The following is a 19408-nucleotide window of genomic DNA, read 5'->3' on the forward strand; positions in this document are numbered from 1 at the left end:
AACAGCAGCTGTAAATTCTGTTATGGAAAATGACCATCTCTGATGACTGGGGAAACAAAAGGCATATGGACTGAGATGAAGCAGAGAAGTGGCATTTTAAGTGTTGGTGCTATGCTCTGTAGCAAAAAGTGAAATATGCCATCTATCAGACCACATTGAAAGGTAACACCATATCTGGCTTCTGAAGTTAAACATTGTAACTGCACAATATGTATTTTAGTTATTGCGGTGGACTTCTTACTGGACTTAAAGCTGCATACCTCAATGCATCAAAAAATAACTCCACTTATTTTCTTTTTCACCCTCTGTTGTTTCTATCACTCTGTTCTTTTTATCTTTTTATCCCACTTTGTTCTGAAGCATGGGACTACAAACCTAAGCTACAAGTGATCCTTCTTAGTATCTTTGTCTGTGTATAGGATACAGAAAGCTGTCTTCTGGATGCTTCCACATGGCAGTTTATTGTGGACTCGGTGTGGCTTGTGCACAAACGTTTTTCACAGAAATGAGATGTCGTTATCATCAAAATGCCAGCCCATACTCCGTTACACTGTCTGCATCAATTATAAAGGTTTCCTTGCTGGTTCTTAAAAGTCAGGTTAATCGGGGGGGGGGGGATGGGGATGGTGAATTAAAAAGTCAATTGGAAGCCTCATCACTTCATCACCTCTGACCCAACCTCAGATAATTGCTGGAGATGTGGTACTGTGGGAGCAGGTCTGTACCCATAGGCAGACTGAGGGGAGCATGACCGATTTAGTCGCACTGGGTCCAGAACTTTGGGGGCATCACAGGGGCAGCACAACTATTATATGGATTGGAAGGTGAGAGGCAGAATGAGAAGTGGGGGTGCTGGATTTTGGCATTGCACATGGTGCTGCTGAAATTTGAGACCCCAAGATCTGCCACTGCTGTACAATATGCTTTTGGGGTATGTGGTGATAGCACCACTGTGGAAGGAAACTTTGATTCATATATGCATGCCAATATGCTTTACTTTGCACTAAAATAGCCGTACCTTTCTTAGGCATATTTTCAGAATTTGTTATCCAATATGTTTGAAGACTTCCTTGCAGATTACAGTCAATATATGTATTTAAAATAGCCTTACAAAATGCACTTTAGTTTGTATATTTGTATGCATCTCTGAGTCACCTGAAGCTCATGTTACTTGATTACACATCACATATCTAGCAATTCACTGAAACAGTTTAAAAGCCAATATAGTTTTGGAAAGGGGGGGGGAACACCTACAAGGGAAAACTGTCAAGTGTGACAGTGAATTCACTAATGTAAACTCTTTACTGCTAGCCTGATTTATTCTGACTCATTTCTTCAACCTGAGATACTCTGTTGTTTTGTGGCCTTCTAAATGTGTGTGTGTGTGTGTGTGTGTGTGTGTGTGTGTGTGTGTGTGTGTGTAATATCGAAACTATTTGAACAGATGGAGAATGTATTGCGAAAAACCTTACAAGAAGTATTGTAGTGAATTATCCAGAACTATGTAAAATGGTTTCTGCCGTATGCATGTCTTGGATCCTTGAACCCTCTGTAGGCCTTATCTGAAATAACTGTTACATCAGCTCCTAAATCTATTTTAAAATTAATGGTTGAACCAGATTTCTGTTTTTTTTTCTTTTCTTGTTTGGTCAAAACACACATTCCCCATGGTAGGAAAAACAGAGGAAGGAGGAGTGGAATTGCACGATGTGTTCATATCATGAAACACCAATGTCCAAAATGCACACATTACAGGGTGGATAAAAGTCAGCAACTCAATGCAAAAACTATCACATTTCAAACCAATAGAGAGTTTATTGTCAAAAACTGGCAAAAAGACATTGCAGATTCCAGCTACTGTTGTTATCAAATGTAGAAGACTTAACAGAATCTGATGACATCTTCCTTCACAGCATAAAGGAAAGAACTGTCATGCATGCTTTGTAACTATGCAAAGTTACAAAGACAAACAGTTCATGTTCACGGCAAATGTGATAGAAGATCATATCTGGATGATCATCTGAATTATGTTAGCATTTTGAAGAAAATAAGCAACTTATTTGATTATGTTTTCTAGTGTGCAGATAGCATGGATGGGAACAAGGCAGCACCTTTGTTAAATCAAATGCTTGCCTACTGCACTGGTGTGAGTGCTTCTCCACCCTTTGAAAGCAGAACACATATATAGCAAGTGAGATGTTAGCATTCCAGGCACATACCATACGTTTACGTTTTAGCCATTTTCATCCATTCATTTTACCTTCCCTAGATCCCAAACAGTTAATTCTCTAAAACTATGGCCATTAGAGTTGGTGTGTCTTCTCAAGAACTCATTCTTCTTAAAAGAGTCACAATTTTTCACAGAATTTCATGAAGGGAAGAGGATGGGAGAGATCTGCCAATAATTTTCAGGATGTATTTTTTAATAGTAATCCCCGGAAAGTGCAGTATATATTTGTCTTTTCCTCTTAATGTCCATGATAATAGCATCATGGATCCCAGCCCCTAACCTCACAGGAAATAACATTTACCATCTGGCGCAAGTTTGCCTTCACATAATAGCTGTATGAGTGGCAAAAAAAGGCACAAACCTAATCTGCTGGCACTAACCCAAAACATCTAGCAAGCCTGTGCAACTAATACAGCTTGTGCCCTGGTTATATTAACATTAAGTGTGTGTCTCACACACCATTATCAATAACATGTTGAAAACAGGAATGTAATAAATGAACTTCCATGTGTCTTCTGAATGTTAGAATGTAAGCTCATATAATTACAGTAGTTGGTTAGAGATTTCCCTATCACTCCCAGCAAAAATTGTTCCTTTTTGCCTATTTTTATTTGATTGCATATAATTATTGAGAAAGGTTCTTCAACTACCAGATCCTTACATATACCAAAGGAAACAATGCAGACAGTCATAAGATGACACAAGATGCCCTTCACAAACCATGACACAGTACAACTGCAGAAACAACTAAATTATACTTGGGGGGGGAGACCTGAATGGCATCAAGAGCAATAACAGCTCTGGGAAATGACAAAAAATAAATAAATGAAGAGAGGCCTTATTGGCACCTACTGGTAATTTTTTTACTTACCAAGCAGAAATTCAAAGTTAATAAACAACAGGACTGCTTATGAGCCTCACAATCTTTGTCACATCATTCAGCATTTTGAACACTAACCCCATCCTAATCTCAAGTTTGGAGCCCCATGTTGGTCAAAAGATTCTGCATGGCAGGGGTCGACTAAATGACCCTCATGCTCCCAACTCTCTAAGTCTATGATTCTATGATATATGTGTCAGGGATTGCTCTAGCAGTGAGGATTCCCTGACAATATGCTTACAAGCACCTAGGGGAAAAAACCACACTGATTTTATAACAGTTCCAACCAACAGCCAACCAACCTTGAGTTACCAACTAAGTATGGCATTAAAACTAACTTGATTAAGGAACATCAGAAGTAGACCCAATTGACTCTCATGACTGCTAGGGAGAAGCACACCTACTCCCTTTATCCAAAATTAATTATGCCTTGATTACACAACAATGGAAAAGTTAGCACTAAGGAAGGTAAGAAGTGAGAAGTTTCAGTTAAGTCAGAAGTAAATGTAGAGTAGGAGTAGATGACTTGAATCAAGAAAAAGCTCCCGTAAGACTGAAAACTCATTTATAAAGTGCTTCCTTTTATCATGAGAGATAAATAAAATTAATTTTGAACACCATATCATGAATCATAGTGTAGCAGGTCAAAGTAGCATTCCCTGCAGTGTTTGAATGAAATGTTGTACTATAATTTATTTGACGTGGGTGGCACTGTGGTCTAAACCACAGAGCCTAGGGCTTGCCGATCAGAAGGTCGGCGGTTCGAATCCCCGCGATGGGGTGAGCTCCTGTTGCTCGGCCCCTGCTCCTGCCCACCTAGCAGTTCGAAAGCATGTCAAAGTGCAAGTAGATAAATAGGTACTGCTACAGCGGGAAGGTAAACGCCGTTTCCGTGCACTGCTCTGGTTCGCCAGAAGCAGCTTAGTCATGCTGGCCACATGACCTGGAAGCTGTACACCAGCTCCCTCGGCCAATAAAGCGAGATGAGCGCCACAACCCCAGAGTCATCCGCAACTAGACCTAACAGTCAGGAGTCCCTTTACCTTTTTTACTTTAATTTATTACAGGAGATACAAGGAAATCAAATGTGTTTGCTGTACTAAAGCCCAAGCAATTAAATGGATATTCACCATGTTTCAGTAATGATGATATTGAAGGAACCTAAAAAAATTTTATTTCCATTGCATTATTATTTTAAAACTTTTTTTCCCCAAGAAAGCATCCTTTAATAAATGCAATGTGGAAAAACTGTTTTTATGGGACTGCCAAGAAAAATAATCATTTCATTAAGGTTAACAGATTTACTTTCTCAAGGATCACTTGCACTTGGAACGCAAAGGGCAGATTAGAATCAGCAACCTTCCTATAAACACAACAATGCTACGAATTAGCTGACAACCTGACAGCATGATCCTTCCCCTCCCTATTGCCATTCTGAAGCTGTGTGCTACTTCTCCAAGGGCAATGCAGCACACCCTGCCAGTGCACACATGGTACTCCTATCCCCCATATTCAGCAACCCAACAGCCAACATGTATTGGGAATTTGAAGAGAATTGAGCTGCTTGATGGTTGGATGTGAAGGGTGCAAAGTTATTAGTCAGCTCCACTGAGCATAATCCACTGTGACCTGCATAGTGACAGCCAACCAAGCTCAGGGCAGGTAGGAAGGAGGGAGATCCACATCAGATATATGTACATATGACTTGTGGCACTCCCTCCCCACATCTTCATTATACAGTTTCCGGTGAATACTTAAAATGTACCTCTTTACCCTGGGCTTCTGACACTTTAGGTCACATTATTTTTCAGATTGCAAGGTGTTTTAAAACTGTGTTTCAAGGTTGTAATCAGCCCTGGGACCTTAGGGTGAAGGGAGGGTAATTGTAAGAGATAAACATGCACAGGTTCTGCACAGATGCAAGAGAGATTATGTTATTAGTCTGAATATATAAGTAGTTTTTCGCTAGATGGATTCTAATTATACTTAGACATATGCAGCTAAACGTATATAAAAATAGCAAGCTAATTGTCCTTATGCCAATCTAACATTATTTTCTTGCCCATAAATCAACAAGTCACTCTTTTCAGATAAAACACAAGGAGATTCAACTGAGGGCACTTACGAGGAGGAAGGGGTTGTCCCTGACACTTCCAAGGTCACAGATGTGAGGTGCAAATTCAGTCTTCATCAAAATAATGTCTTCAGTACATTTCCTCCTAAAACAAAAGTGAATGGCTCCTATTGACTTCTTTGGGAGCAAGTAAAGGGTTGTCCACTGGAGCAATCTGTCACCCCAGCAACAGAAATGGAGGGAAAGATTTATGGAGACAGGAGAAGATATTAACAGGGGGATATATATATATATATATATATATATATATATATATATATATATATATATATATAAATGGAGACCTACTTGTGAGTGCTGAACCAGGGCTGGCTCTAGGGGAAGGCTGGGTGGTGTGGGGCACCAGGGCGCTGGGGTGCCAGGGAGGCACTGTGCAACGGAGCCACGCGGCAGCCACGCTGCGCCCGCCCACCAGCCGCGGCAAGAAACAGGGCAAGGATGCTGGAACGATCTGCGCACCACGGCGCCAGACATGCTTAAGACGGCCCTATGCTGAACCAATGTATTGCCTTGGTAATGGACACAATGAGGGCCAATAAACTGAAGCACAATCTAGACTGAAGCAATGTTAGTGAGTGGTTCCCTACTAGAATGAATGACTAGGAGGTGGCCTGCTCCTGATGGGGTTACACTCCCTCTGAGGGAGTAGGTTCATATCTTGGCATTTCTTCTGGAACCATCACTGTCTCTTGAGGCTCAGACGATCTCAATGGTGTAGAGTGCCTTCCATCGACCTTGGCTGGTGGCCCAGATACACATCTATCTGAACAGGGATAGCCTAATGTCTGTTGCCTATGCTCTGGTAACCTCTAGGTTTTAATACTGCATTTTTAAATAGTTCTAACCTGAGCTCATGTTGGAGAAAATAATTAATTAAATATAGTAGTAGTATTAATATATGTTCCTTCCAGATCTTATTTTTCATTTCAGTGCCTGCTGAACTACTATCCTCCAGCCACCACTCCCTTTTTCTCCCAGCCACTACCTTCCCTTTCTTCCAAAACCTCTTCCTTTTCAGCCTCCTAGTACTCAGTCTACCTGCCTTGTCCAAACAGATCAACCTGTCCTTTGGGTTTGAAATGAGGTTTCCTCAGCCAAAGTCACAGACAACAGACAACTTCCCTCAGCAGACAGAATATATATGAACATTCTGTGGCATAGCATCTGCTCAGCCAAAAGGTACCAGGGACATCATTATCACCTCAATAAAGCACACTGCAATCATGTTGGATGAAGCTAGTAAATTATTATTCAAAATAATTCTCTTTCCCCCCCCCCAATCAATCCCTGGTGATTTGTCACAACTGCTGCCTCAGAATTTGATGATGATGCCTTTGGCTGCCAACTGAGAACTACCAGTACTATCCTCAAAACAAGCAGGTTTTTTCGTCAGCTGGAACTACTGGGCATTCTATAATTATAACACCACTTAGCAATTATATAGTAATTTCTGAGTGTTAAAAGTAGAGGTGGATGGATCAAGCTATTTCCAGTTCATGTCACATTTGTATGTGTCCATCCACAAATCCTCTCTGTCCCATTTTCACATTAATCTGACAGCTTTTCTTTGGCCTGCATGAAAAGTTACATTTAAATGTGTATTTTGAGCATATTCTCTCACAAAATACGCATTTCAAGTGGAACATAGGCAAGACTGAATAGGTGACTGTTCTCCACCAACTTGATGATAAGCAGTTTTCATCAGTATCTCCTGTCCTCAGTTCAATTACTTATATTTTAATCCTTTTTATGTCATCAACATATTGGTAGACATGGAAAATGCTCTCCAATGCAGAAACTACTTTCAATATTTTGTTCCTCAAAACTACTACTACCCTAATGTTGAATATTATTTTCACAGTGTTTCCACATTTTCTGTTACTTTCTTGTCTTCCCCAACAAAGAACTAAATGCAAAGTTATCAATATATCAATTGTATCAAAAGCCAATGTCAACAAAACCAGTACAGCACATGCAGGAGAGAATTAGTCAAGTTAACTAAAGCTATTTGCAAATGCATATTTCTATCTAGGAAGAGATATATTTAAAATGTAGGTTTTATTTATAATGCTTTTGAGTTATACAGTTTCATATTTTTCTTTAACTGTTAAGAAATATTTGAAATATCATAGTTGAAATTTCTTAATTTACTCACTTGCTAGCCTTAAATCACTTCTTGTTGGGCAAAGATAACAAAACCTGTTACAGGATTTTATATTGCAATTGGAAGCATTTTATAATGCAAATTCAAAAGTTTTAACCATATTCTTATTTCAGTCTTAAGGTAAATAAAAGTTGGTTTTGATGTTAAATTTTGTATTAGTTTCTAAACAAGAGCTGGATAACCTTTATCAGCCTTGGGGCCACATTTTCTCCTGGATAACCTTTTGGGAGCCACGTGTCATTGGTGGGTATGTCCAAATGCAAAACTGAAGGAGGCCAGAACCAAAAGTGGTGAGAGCAACAGGTGGTGATTCTTATCTTTGAACATGACTACATTCCAGTCATGCAAAAGTCAGTGGTTTCTACACTCACACACCTCCAGCTTCCATCCAAACAAGGAAGAAACATCACCATTTCAAGGATGCATGATAGTCAGGAAAAAAATACTCAAGAATGAAGAGCAGGGCCAGTGAGTACCATGGCCTGGAGAGAGGGGCATGGCCTAGGAGTCCCAAAGTCTGGACAGAAAGGATTTGTGGGGGGCACATTTATCCAGCCTGAAATTCCTTATCCTTGTTCCAAACTGTACAATTACTGATTTCAGACTTTAGGCTGCGGCTCCATGTTGAGTATATTTATAAACACTGGAATGATTTTCAGGATACCCTCAGGGTCCAAGCACAATAAATACTGTTGTGTTCGGTGACCTTTATATAAGCAAAGCATTCTTTTCAGCATGTAAATTAATTTTCTTCTCTTGGCTTGTAACAAGCCAAATGACTATTTTGACTCAGTGCCCAACTGTAGGAGAAAGTAAGATAGTGGAAGAGAGTAGGACTGAAACTTTCAAGATATCATAAGACAGCCAGTTTTGAGCAATTATCTTCAGCACATTTAATGAACACTGGTAATTATAGTGACTGGTGATTTCAGGAATTCCCCTCTGTAATTACGGTAAGCAGAAGACTAATGTTGTTCAATGAAATGTTTGTCTACAGAAATGAATAAACAAGCACATCTGATTCTGTCATCTCCCCAAAATATTTACTCTTCATGAAAAATCATTGCTAACCAGTAATGTGCAAAATTGAGTCATTCTTTGATTAGCCCAGATTTACAAGTTGCCAATGGCTTTATATGTCAGAAACAAGAGATATATATCTTAGATATGCTGCATAATGAAGGTAATTCACTGCTATATAATTTCAGAATGGATATTCACCGACATAAGATCTGAAACTGTTGGAAGAAGTATTGAAGCCATGGTTTATGAAATGAACAATAAGTGACAGTATTCTTTATGTGAAGACTTCAAGAATGACTTTGCTAAAGATACCAGTATTTTTCTTTCAAGCCTACCAATAATTGTGATCTAAAGCAGGCATCCCCAAGCTGTGGCCCTCCAGATGTTTTGGCCTACAACTCCCATGATCCCTAGCTAAGAGGACCAGTAGTCAGGGATGATGGGAATTGTAGTTCAAAACATCTAGAAGGCCGAAGTTTGGGGATGCCTGATCTAAAGGGTCAGATGTCTACAGAACAAAGTATCATAATAGTAAAATGAAAACATTTATCACCAATACAGCAATGCTCAAATTGAATGATTGAATGGTGATTAGATGCTTAAAGTTCTTGTGTTACATAAGAAATAGTTAATGAATTCTGAAGCCAGTTTCAGCAGCAACATACAACTATTAAACTCATCAGTTTGATGTGAATATTTCATTATTATCAGAATATATTTACTAGTTTTATCCCCATACACACTTTTTCCTGGAAGACATATCTATCTTGATTTGAGTTAAATGAGGGTAGGGCAGGAAGAACAGCCATGCTGCACTTGAGATACAGGCTACTTCAGAATTCTTTCCTGACAAATCACCATAAAAATGCTGTAATTAGCCAATCAGCAATTCTCTGTTATATAGTGCTGAGCCCAACAGGCAACCCAGCGAGATGGCAACAAAATTGCATTATCTTAGTTATTATGCAGCTCTTCTAAGGCCTTGCTTCAGACACATAACATTTTGAAGGGGCACATTTATTTTCTTTAAAAAAAAAAAAATCAAGTACCCCTTTCATTTCACAGAGTGTAAATGCTGAGTACCACAGGCTGTGTATTAAGAAACAGACACAACACACTGCACGCCTCACTGTTATTATCAATAATTTAAGAAGCAGTGAGAAAGGCAATTTTAAAACTCTACTTAAAAGAGGATTTAAAAGGTTCACACGCCAAATGCAAAATAATGTGCCTGCTTTCCTGCCTTTTCAATGCTTTTCCCCCCAGGAAATTGCTATCATGTGTTGCTTTACAGGAGAAGACGGAAATGAGGGGAAAGTTAAAAGCATTTCAAGTTCATCAGAAAGTTGTCGCTGAACAGTGACTACCACTAGCAGAAAGCACAATGACTGACCAGTGTCTCTGTGTCAGATGAAACCACGTCTTCTCTATAGATGCTGTGGCGGATATTGTCATGACAGAAAGCTTTTTGGCAAGAAGTCTAATCAAGCAACCGAACGATACTATGTGAAGAAACACAGCTCTCCACAAACTGTGCTAATGTATAAAGGCCACTTATAGGCACATTCACCGACTCAAACACACATGCATTCATATATAGATGGGTCCATACAGATATTTCCATATCCTTATAATAGAACCACTTGTCAGATCAAACGATATGTTAGATTGATTATTCTTTCGGATAGACTGGCATTCATTCAAAAACCAGAATGATTTAGCAAAACCTCATCCAAAAACATGTGTGTCCTCAAGGCAATAAAAAGAAGTAAATGCTTCTAGTTAGCAATACAGTATGTTTCATGCCTGTTCTAATATATAGCAGTAAAATACAGTCATATAGGTTTATGAAGCAGTGAGGGCTTATAGGATCCTGTTTAAATATCTGCTACTGCATTGACAGAATGCCTAATCTACATGCTTCCCAAGGATTTTACACAAATACTATCGACCACTCTCCTGTACAAAGAACTCCTACAAGCAGTCAAGCCTGCAGCATGCCAACTCAGCGTTTGTGAGTGTCAGGACAAATATCCCAATCACAACTGTGCTTCTGGTAACTTGCCATGTGCATGCATTATGCCTTTGCTCCCATCCCTTATCATCATACTGGTCTAATATACCTTGGAACTCCAAAGAGAGGGCAGCACTTATCAAAACCCTATAGCCTGTCTTGGATATGGCTGGTGCTAAATAGATGTCAGGAGTACAACTATCAGTGGCACTAAGCGGGCAGGAGAAGAAAGGCAGAAAGAACCAATACATTATGACAGAGTTCTGCCAAAATAACTCGCCCATGTTCCTTACAGTACCCCAATAACCCTGTTTGGATGAGTGCATGGTTATTCTAACGTCTTTTAATTTATGAGAATCTCAGCTACTGCATCTCCTTAGCCTGTTGACTGTCAGCGCGGTATAGTGGTTAGAGGGCACCCTGGTAAAAATTCCTGCACTCCCTGGGTAGCTTTAGGTAAATTAGTCTCTCAAAAAGCCAGCCTATGGCAAAAGGCTCTGGAGAAACGGAAATATGGGCTAAGATCATACAAAGTGCCTTCAGCTCCTGGGAAGGAGCGCAGAGTACAATAAAAGCAGCAGGGGCAAAGTTTCCTTTTGTTGCTACACCTGTGCCAGCTTGCGCCTCCTGCCAGAAGGGTGCAGACGCGACTCCCAAGGCGCCCCGGGCGTTTTCAGCGCCTCTTCCCCACGCCCAGTCGCTCGTGCCGGGCTCCGCAGTCGCGACGCTTCCCTCCGTGCCCCTTGGGCTCTCCAGAGGGGCATCGCGCGTTGTCACCTTCCCGGGCAGGTCTCACGCTCCTACGCCTGCGCACTGAGGCCGACCCCCCTCCCGTGCACCCCACCCCCTCCTCGACTTGCTCCACACAACTTCTTCCCACAAAGTGGAGACGAGAGCCGGGGTGGAGCCCCAGTCCGCGCGGACGCAGGAGCTCTCGCCTGCTGCCCCCTCTCTGCCGCTGCTGACCTTGGGGCGCTTCCCCGGCGGCGCCGCGCGCTCAACAATGCGGGTCCCAAACTAGACCCGGCGGCGGCGGGGACGTGCCGCGGCCTCCTCCCCTCAACTTCTTTCCCCTCAGCTTCGCCTCGTCAAGCCTCCACCGCAGCATCTCTCGCCGCCCGCGCCGCCTCGCCTCCACTTACCTAGATCTTTTTCGCCCCCTTCCTTTCTTCTCCTCACACTTTACGGGCGAGGGGACGGCGGGATGGGGAGGAGGAGGAGGTTCGAGGAGTTCGCTCCGCTTCGCAGGCAGCGCAGCCTAAGCCTCCCGGCTCCGGCTCGCGGCGGTGCTGCTGTCGCGCCTCCAGCCGCTTGTTAGCTCGCGAAGCCGCGCTCTGCACCACACGCCGGGCAGCGGCTGAGGGGAAGGAGGGGCGGGGCGAGAGCAGGAGCAGGAGGGAGGGAGGGAGACGTGGTGCCTCGGACCTGCCGCCTTCCCTCAGCGAACGGGCGTGAAGCTAATTGCCTGCTGTTACAGGGAGAGTGGCGGCGGCTGGGGCTCGTTTCCCTCACGCTCGTTCCGGGCTGAAAGAATGAAGGCGTTTCAGGCGGTTACCGGCGGCGGCGGCGAGTGCCACGAGCCGAGCGCCAAGAGAGCCCAGCCCAAAGCTGCGGGCTGATACTTTCCGAGCCCGCGGCCGCCGCTCTCGAGTCCCCAGAGGACGGGGAGCGAGTGAGTCTCCGCGAGGCTAAAAATAAAGAAGTTTGATTAAAGTTCCTTGGCGCTCTTCGGAGCAGCAGCCGCCGCTGCCAAACCCAAGGGTGGCACCCTCGCCACAGTGCCGCGAAGGGAAGGAGAGGAGAGGCTAGCTTGGACCCTTACTCTCAGGCGCCGAAGCCCAGGCTCTGAGGAAGGAAAGCAAAGGCATGAGATGCTGGGAGCCTGGGCCAATCCAGAGTTCCCAGCGCCATATACCTCTTCCCAGCGCGTGTGCGAGGAGATATACACGCCGCGTAACCTAAGCTGTAGCTACTGCTGCTGCCGCCGCCGCCCTTCTTTTCGAGCACTTCCACTCACCGATTGCAATGTCAAAATCCTGAAAGTGGTTTCGTTATCTTTGCCTGAGGAGAGCAGATTTGAAGGCTGCTTCACCTGTCACAAGATCCTTACTGAAAAGTCGGAATTGGCATGCAACACATGCCTGCACTATGACATGTATAAGATGCTGCTGAACGGCCAGGCAACAACAACAACAAAAATCATCTAAGTGTCATAGGTAATGATCTAAACGCAGCACGCAGGCGAACTATTTGTGTAGAAATGCTTGTTCAGTGCATTTGACAGTTGTGCAGGAAATTCAATGGGGTAGAATAGGTACAAGGCATCTTAGGTTGGGCAGTGCAAAGAACAGAAAAAGGAACCCTTTTTGGTTGTTTGTTTTAGTTCAACCAAAGGTATGGCCAGCCCCATCCCATGGGCTTGGGGTGGTAATACAGCAATTCCTGAATTCTCTGGCTCTGCCTCTCTATTCTGAACCACCAAAAGTTTGGAGTCGAAATGTCTTACACTGCTTCTGGAAGATGCCCGGCTTTGTCAAGTTTCAAGGGCATGAGAAAACTTAAAACTGAGTGCATATTTTGGAAGCAAAATCTGAAAATCCATTCAGATGTTATCTTTACTCAACAAATAAAAGAAAGTTCACCTGGAACCGCCTTTTCTCCAAATTACAGTACACTCGTTTCAGTTAGAGCTGTTGATTTAGTAGCAGTTTCTTTATGATTGGCCCTCTTTAATGATTCATTAATTCAGTGAGTCAATATTACTTTGTCCCCCCATATTGAAAAACAAAAAGTCTAATCCAATAGCTTGCATGAATTGTGGTTTTATTATAATTATATCCTTAGCTTCCCTTTGGAGTCCCAAAGCTGATTTCCACATCTTCAAATGGGGGGGGGGAGGGAGCGAGAGAAGACCCAAGTAACTACTGACCAGTCACCTTGAGACTGATACCAGGAGAGATCCTAGAATGGCCAGTCTGTGAGCACTTAGAAAAGGATGCTGTGATTACTAATGCTCTCCTTCCAATCACATTCATGTTGCCTCAGCAAGCATAGATTTCCGGGGATTAGTGGTACAGAGTTTTGGAACTGAGAATGTGACACATTCAGTCATATCTTGTTTAAGAATTAAGCAGCGAAGATTACTTCATACCGGTACATGGTGATTTTCATGCAGGGATATTTCACTTGTGTAGGAAAAAGTATACATAACTAAGTGTAATGAACTGTCAAATGTCAGTACAATTGGCAAAAGCATGTATGGCAGAAAATATTTGTGCCCATGTATCTCATGTGCATTCTTTTTGCCTACATGGAAGTGATATGCATGGGTTTGTTTGTTTGTTTGTTTGTTTGTTAAAAAAATAGAATGGGCCTAGTGGCAAGGCGAGATGATATTGTCCATTAGTTTATATTTCCCTGTCACCCGCTATCTGAATTTGCATCTGAACAGATGTAAAAGACTAGGATTGAGGTTGAATCCCAACAAGACAGAAGTACTGTTTATGGGGGATAGGAGACGGGCAGGTGTGGGGGACTCCCTAGTCCTGAATGGATGTGCTGCTCCTAGGAGTCATTTTGGCTTCACAGCTGTCCATGGAAGAGCAGGTTAACTCTGTGTCCAGGGCAGCTGTCTACCAGCTCCATCTGGTACGCTGGCTGAGATCCATATACTAGACAGAGGAATCAGTAGGCCTGAGAGAACAGCAAGGTTTGCAGAAGTGTGAAATATCCTTAGAAAAAAGCCCCAAACAGAGAGACCCTAACAAATATTATTAAGGTCTCAGTATGCTAAGTGGCCACAGAACACTGGGGGGAGGGGCCAGTTAGTGGCTTGAATCCTGGAAAGAGGGTATTTTACACTGCAGTATTTTGTTGTAGGTGCCATTTGTCAATAATAACCAACTCTTCATCTTAGATGAATCAGCCCAAGACACACATCGATGACTGCTCTAAACCGCATCCACTATTTTCAACAGTGTTTATTAAAGTATTTGTTCACCAATTTTAACTGTGTGCAAAGGAAATTGAAAATTCCTTTTGCTTTCTTGTATGTCATTTATTTATTTTTAATGGCTAAGGCTGCAATAGGTTAACTAGAAAATAAGCCCCAGTTTGACTTATTTCCATAGAAACATGCAAAGGAATTAGTTAGAAAGATAGGCATCCCTGTGCTAACTAAATCTCCTTAATCAAGACCAAGCAACCTGCCAAACCATGGCCTTACAAACTACATTGGAACCTCAGTTTATGAACACCTCGGTTTATGAATTTTCGGTTTACGAACGCCGCGGACCCATCTGGAACGGATTAATTCACTTTCCATTACTTTCAATGGGAAAGTTTGCTTCAGTTTATGAACGCTTCAGTTTATGAACAGACTTCCAGAACCAATTACACCCATGCTTCGGGTTAAGTACGCTTCAGGTTGAGTACTCCGCGGACCCGTCTGGAACGGATTAATCCACTTTCCATTACTTTCAATGGGAAAGTTCGCTTCAGTTTATGAACGCTTCAGTTTATGAACAGACTTCCGGAACCAATTGTGTTCATAAACCGAGGTACCACTGTAACTTCATTGAGCATCCATAGACCATTCTGGATGCTACTCTTATAATAATAATAATTTATTATTTATAACCCGCCCATCTGGCTGGGTTTCCCAGCCACTCTGGGCGGCTTCCAACAGAAAAATGAAATAAAATAATCTATTAAACATTAAAAGCCTCCCTAAACAGGGCTGCCTTCAGATGTCTTCTAAAAATCTGGTAGCTGTTTTTCTTTTTGACATCTGATGGGAGGGCATTCCACAGGGTGGGCGCCACTACCGAGAAGGCCCTCTGCCTGGTTCCCTGCAACTTGGCTTCTCGCAACGAGGGAACCGCCAGAAGGCCCTCGGTACTGGACCTCAGTGTCCGAGCAGAACGATGAGGATGGAGACGCTCCTTCAGTACTTGCACTTTGAAAATAACTTTCAGAACACCTGAAGCTGCCTTTGCATGTCATATCTATTCAAACAAGCAGAAACTTTGCTATTTTTTCCTTGGTTCTCTATCCTAGTGGTAGGAAAAGTGAAATCTGCAGTAGCCAAATGTCTATTTAAAATATTGGGTGATCAAATGCAATGGCTTCCACCCCGTTTGTCACGTAATGGATCCCTTGCCTTTATTTTATTGTATTAAATTTCTACCCCACCTTTCAGTGCCCAAGGCAGCTTCCAGATTAAAAATGCAAAAACACATTAAAAAGTAATGAGATAAAAACAAATACACCACTTAAATCATTAAAAACAGCTGCAAGAGAGGAGCATAAAACAAATGGGTTGGTTTAAAAATACATATGTTACCACACAGGACCGGCTCTAAGGCAAGGCTGGGTGGTGCAATGCGCCAGGGGGCAGCCGCACTGCAAAACAGGGCGGGGAGGTCGCCGGAGGGATCTTCGCACCAGGGCGCCAGATACGCTTAAGACAGCCCTGTTACCACAGCAGGTTAGCACATGTTAAAGGCATAGCAGTGGTGTTTTGGGGTGTTTTTTTAAAATAAAAAAGGTCTTTGCCATCCTACAACACTCCCAAATGATGAATCTGATTTTTCAAGGGGTGCAAATCCCCACCCAGCATAGGCCTTCACCTCAAGCCCAGTTCAGATATTCCACTAAGTGGAAGTATTTCTGTCTTACAGGTATACCTCCGTTTATCAGTTTAGGTCCTTTGCTACAGAGCCATCAGTCCAATGGGATCTTTTGATTATAAACCACTTTCTTATTGATGAATACATATGTCTCTGTCCCAGTGACTCCCAGCTGCAAATACCATAAAATGTGATTTCTTGTGTTGCTTTAAATTCCTGCTTCGGGGATTACCGTTTGAAAGCAAAGCAAATGTAATCCTTATAAGAAACAAGATGTCTCCATTCTGAAGAAAATCAATTCCATTTTATAATTTGAAAAGCACAGTAACAGCATGAAAGATTGAGTAAAAGCACAAAAATGAATGTACTTGTTATGAAGAGCATCTGATCCTAGAAAGTTAAACAACACAAGGTTTTTATTAGGCCATCGATTAATTCCATGTTTCTATCTAACCATTTCAACTTTGGGCCTTAGCCAAAATCTTGGCCCAGTTTTGAAATTGTATACCTTCTGAAAACCCTTTCCTATACAGCTGATGAAGAACCCCTGGGCACTCGCATCCTCCCAACATATGAGTTGATACTGCTTCCCTGCTACCTCTCTTTCCTAGTAAGCAGCAGCAACTCAACTGTCAACAGTTTGCCACTCATCGGCTGAGAGTATACCTGCTCAACACTCCCCCGCAGCTTCTTTCAAGGAAGCATGTCCACCACCAATGAACCAGTGTTAGAAACTCAGGTGTATAAGCTAATTGCCAAATGGCACCTCAAATCTAGGTTACTGTCATCACAATGGGATGTCTAGGTGCCATTTCATTTTGCAGTAGAATTTCTTCTTATTTTTATTATTCGATTCATTTCTATACCACTTTATATTTTAATGGGAAAAAACTCAAAGCAGTTTACAACACATTGAAACAGCAAATAAAACAAACCAGAATAAAACAAATTCAAGCTTCAAGGAAAATGTTTTAGGTATTTCTCTAAGTGACATTTTGTTCCCCCCAAATTTATTTACCTATTTAATTTATATGGCAGCCCCATAGCAGAAGTACTCTAGGCCGCCAGTGTGGTGTAGTGGTTTAGAGTGTCAGTCTAGGACCTGGGAGATCACAGTTCAAATCCCCATTCAGTCATGAAGCTCATTGGGTGACCTTGGGCCAGTCACAGCTTCTTAATCTTAATCTATCTCACAAGGTCACTGTAGGCATTAACTGAGATGGGGGGTGAACCATGTGCTCCTTGGAGACAAAGGTGGGATACAAATGAAATAAGTAACCTATTCTGCTAAACTACTTAAGAAAGCTGGAGGAGCAAGCCAGGTGGAGATGTCTGTCATGAACCCGGCATCCAGAAATCTCCACATGGTTGCAACTGGACCTGTCCCACTTGCAAAATGTGCCTGGCACCTTGGGAATTTCAAGCACTACAAATAACTCCAATACACTTTCAAGGAAATTCAGGATTTACCAGACCATAATTTGAAAACCACAGTGTTTGTCAAATAAGAGCTATTAACAGATAACTATATTAAATACATAACAGAACACCACAAACTTAACCTCTGGCATTAAAGATCACTCAAAACAAAGCAGTCTAACATTTCTTCAAAAAGCAGCAGTTCAGTGGAAAGCAAAGCACAATAAAAGTCAATTGTGTCACATGCACAAGTTGTAACCTACCAGTCTGAGTCTTTTGCGCCTTAGAACAAAGGAAATCACTGCTAATCAGAGAACATATGCTTCAGCCTTACCAACAGTGCAATCCTATACCATGTCCACTCAAAAGTAAGTCCCACTAAGTTCAATGGGGCTTTCTCCCAATCTATGCAATTTTGTTTCAGGAAAAGGCCAAAATATTATTTCTGTTTAATTCAAGGCAGCCTGAGCCTTCTTTATGTGTTCTTCATAAGTGTGTGGGAATATAGAGCCTTGGAGTGCAAGGCTGCATATAGCAGCCCATTGGGCACTGTTTCTGTTCCTGCTGATTCCTTTGCATGTTGGGTAGGATGGTCTGAAGGGTGATTCTTCACATGGTATCCAAACACGCTTAGAATCACCCCTGATAATGCAGAGTTCCTGATCACTAGAAGGATCCCAAGCACACTCACTTGAATCCAGGTAGAAGATACCTTCAGACTTTTTTGTTCAATGCAGAAAGTTCAGGGATGAAATGGATGGGACCAGAATGCTGGGGTGGGGCTGGCACACACACACACACACACACACACACACACACACACACACACATCCCCATCATGCTTTAACACACTTCTGAAAGATGCCTAAAGAGGGCTGTAATGGGTATAATGCAGCACTGAGATATAAAGATAAATCTACTTCTCGATAGCCATAGGATAGAGTGGGTAGGGAAGCAGACTTTCAAAAAATCCCGAAAATCTTGATGGAAACAGCTGGCGCCATTGAAGGCTCCTAAGGCTTCTCTTTATGCAATTCACAAGTCTGACTAAAATTAGTTCGCTCTACATAGGAGGCGAGAACAAGGGGAATTGTGCAGCCCAGCTCCATTATAACTATTTCTGCAATGGTATGCATAAAAAGGCATTTTACAAATTCTAGCATATTTTCTTTTTTAAAACCCACTTCCTGCAGCAAAGAGTTTCAAACCCGTACCATTTTGCTCACAGAGAATGTAAGGACTCCTGCCTAAATTTGCACATCAAGTGATTGATGAAAGTACTCAACCATCTCACATATTGCCCTGGCTCCATGTACCTACACTTTGCATTGGTTTTTCAGCTCCCATCCTGTTTCTCTGCAGGCTGGGGTGAGCACGGGGCCGGTGGGCACTTTCATCTTCCTTTCCTAACCACCATCACCCCCTGCTTTCCTTATATATTTCATTTCCACACATTTCCATTCCTCTTTCTCTGCAGGTTTAGAGGAAAGAAGCTGATGCTTTACAAATGTCCAATACGAATTTGATACATGATGGAATTAGTGCCATGGGATGCTGTTGAAAGAAATGAATGAGGCAGCAATGCCAATGTGGAAATAAACCCTATAATCATTCACAGATCCCAGGAAGTGGCTGTAAAAGAATACAGCGGAACTGTATGGGAGGGAGGCAGCTATGCAAGCAGAGCAGAATGAATGATTGAAGTGCTCCCGATTCTCTCTTATCATTTCTCGCAATAACTCTTTCTGCTCAGACACTAGTCATTCTGTTTTTCATAGCATTCATCCTACTCAGGTCATCCTACCCATTCACTCCACCCAGGTCCTTGCTGCTGTGCGCAAACCTGGAAATCTTCTTCCCCATGGCTTCATTCCCTCATCTCTTCCTCATTGCCTTCCTTTTGCCCCTCCCAAA

General features: G+C 42.3%; 1 protein-coding gene across 3 annotated transcripts in view; it reads right to left on the bottom strand.

Annotated features, from left to right (window-relative positions):
- The window catches only part of CHST15 (carbohydrate sulfotransferase 15), an 82385-nt gene that overhangs the window by 53185 nt on the left and 9792 nt on the right, over nucleotides 1–19408 (bottom strand). Inside the window, exon 1 of one of the 3 annotated variants that reach the window (XM_035137720.2) lies at nucleotides 11588–11819. The exons of 1 other annotated variant lie outside the window; for it this stretch is intronic. The gene's annotated coding sequence lies outside the window, so the exon portion shown is untranslated. Of the gene's footprint in view, nucleotides 1–11053; nucleotides 11539–11587; nucleotides 11820–19408 lie in introns of those variants that run through there. One more of the 3 variants, XM_060274812.1, reaches the window with a different exon arrangement.

The sequence above is a fragment of the Zootoca vivipara genome, chromosome 5, assembly GCF_963506605.1.
Source record: "Zootoca vivipara chromosome 5, rZooViv1.1, whole genome shotgun sequence".
NCBI lineage: Eukaryota > Metazoa > Chordata > Lepidosauria > Squamata > Lacertidae > Zootoca > Zootoca vivipara.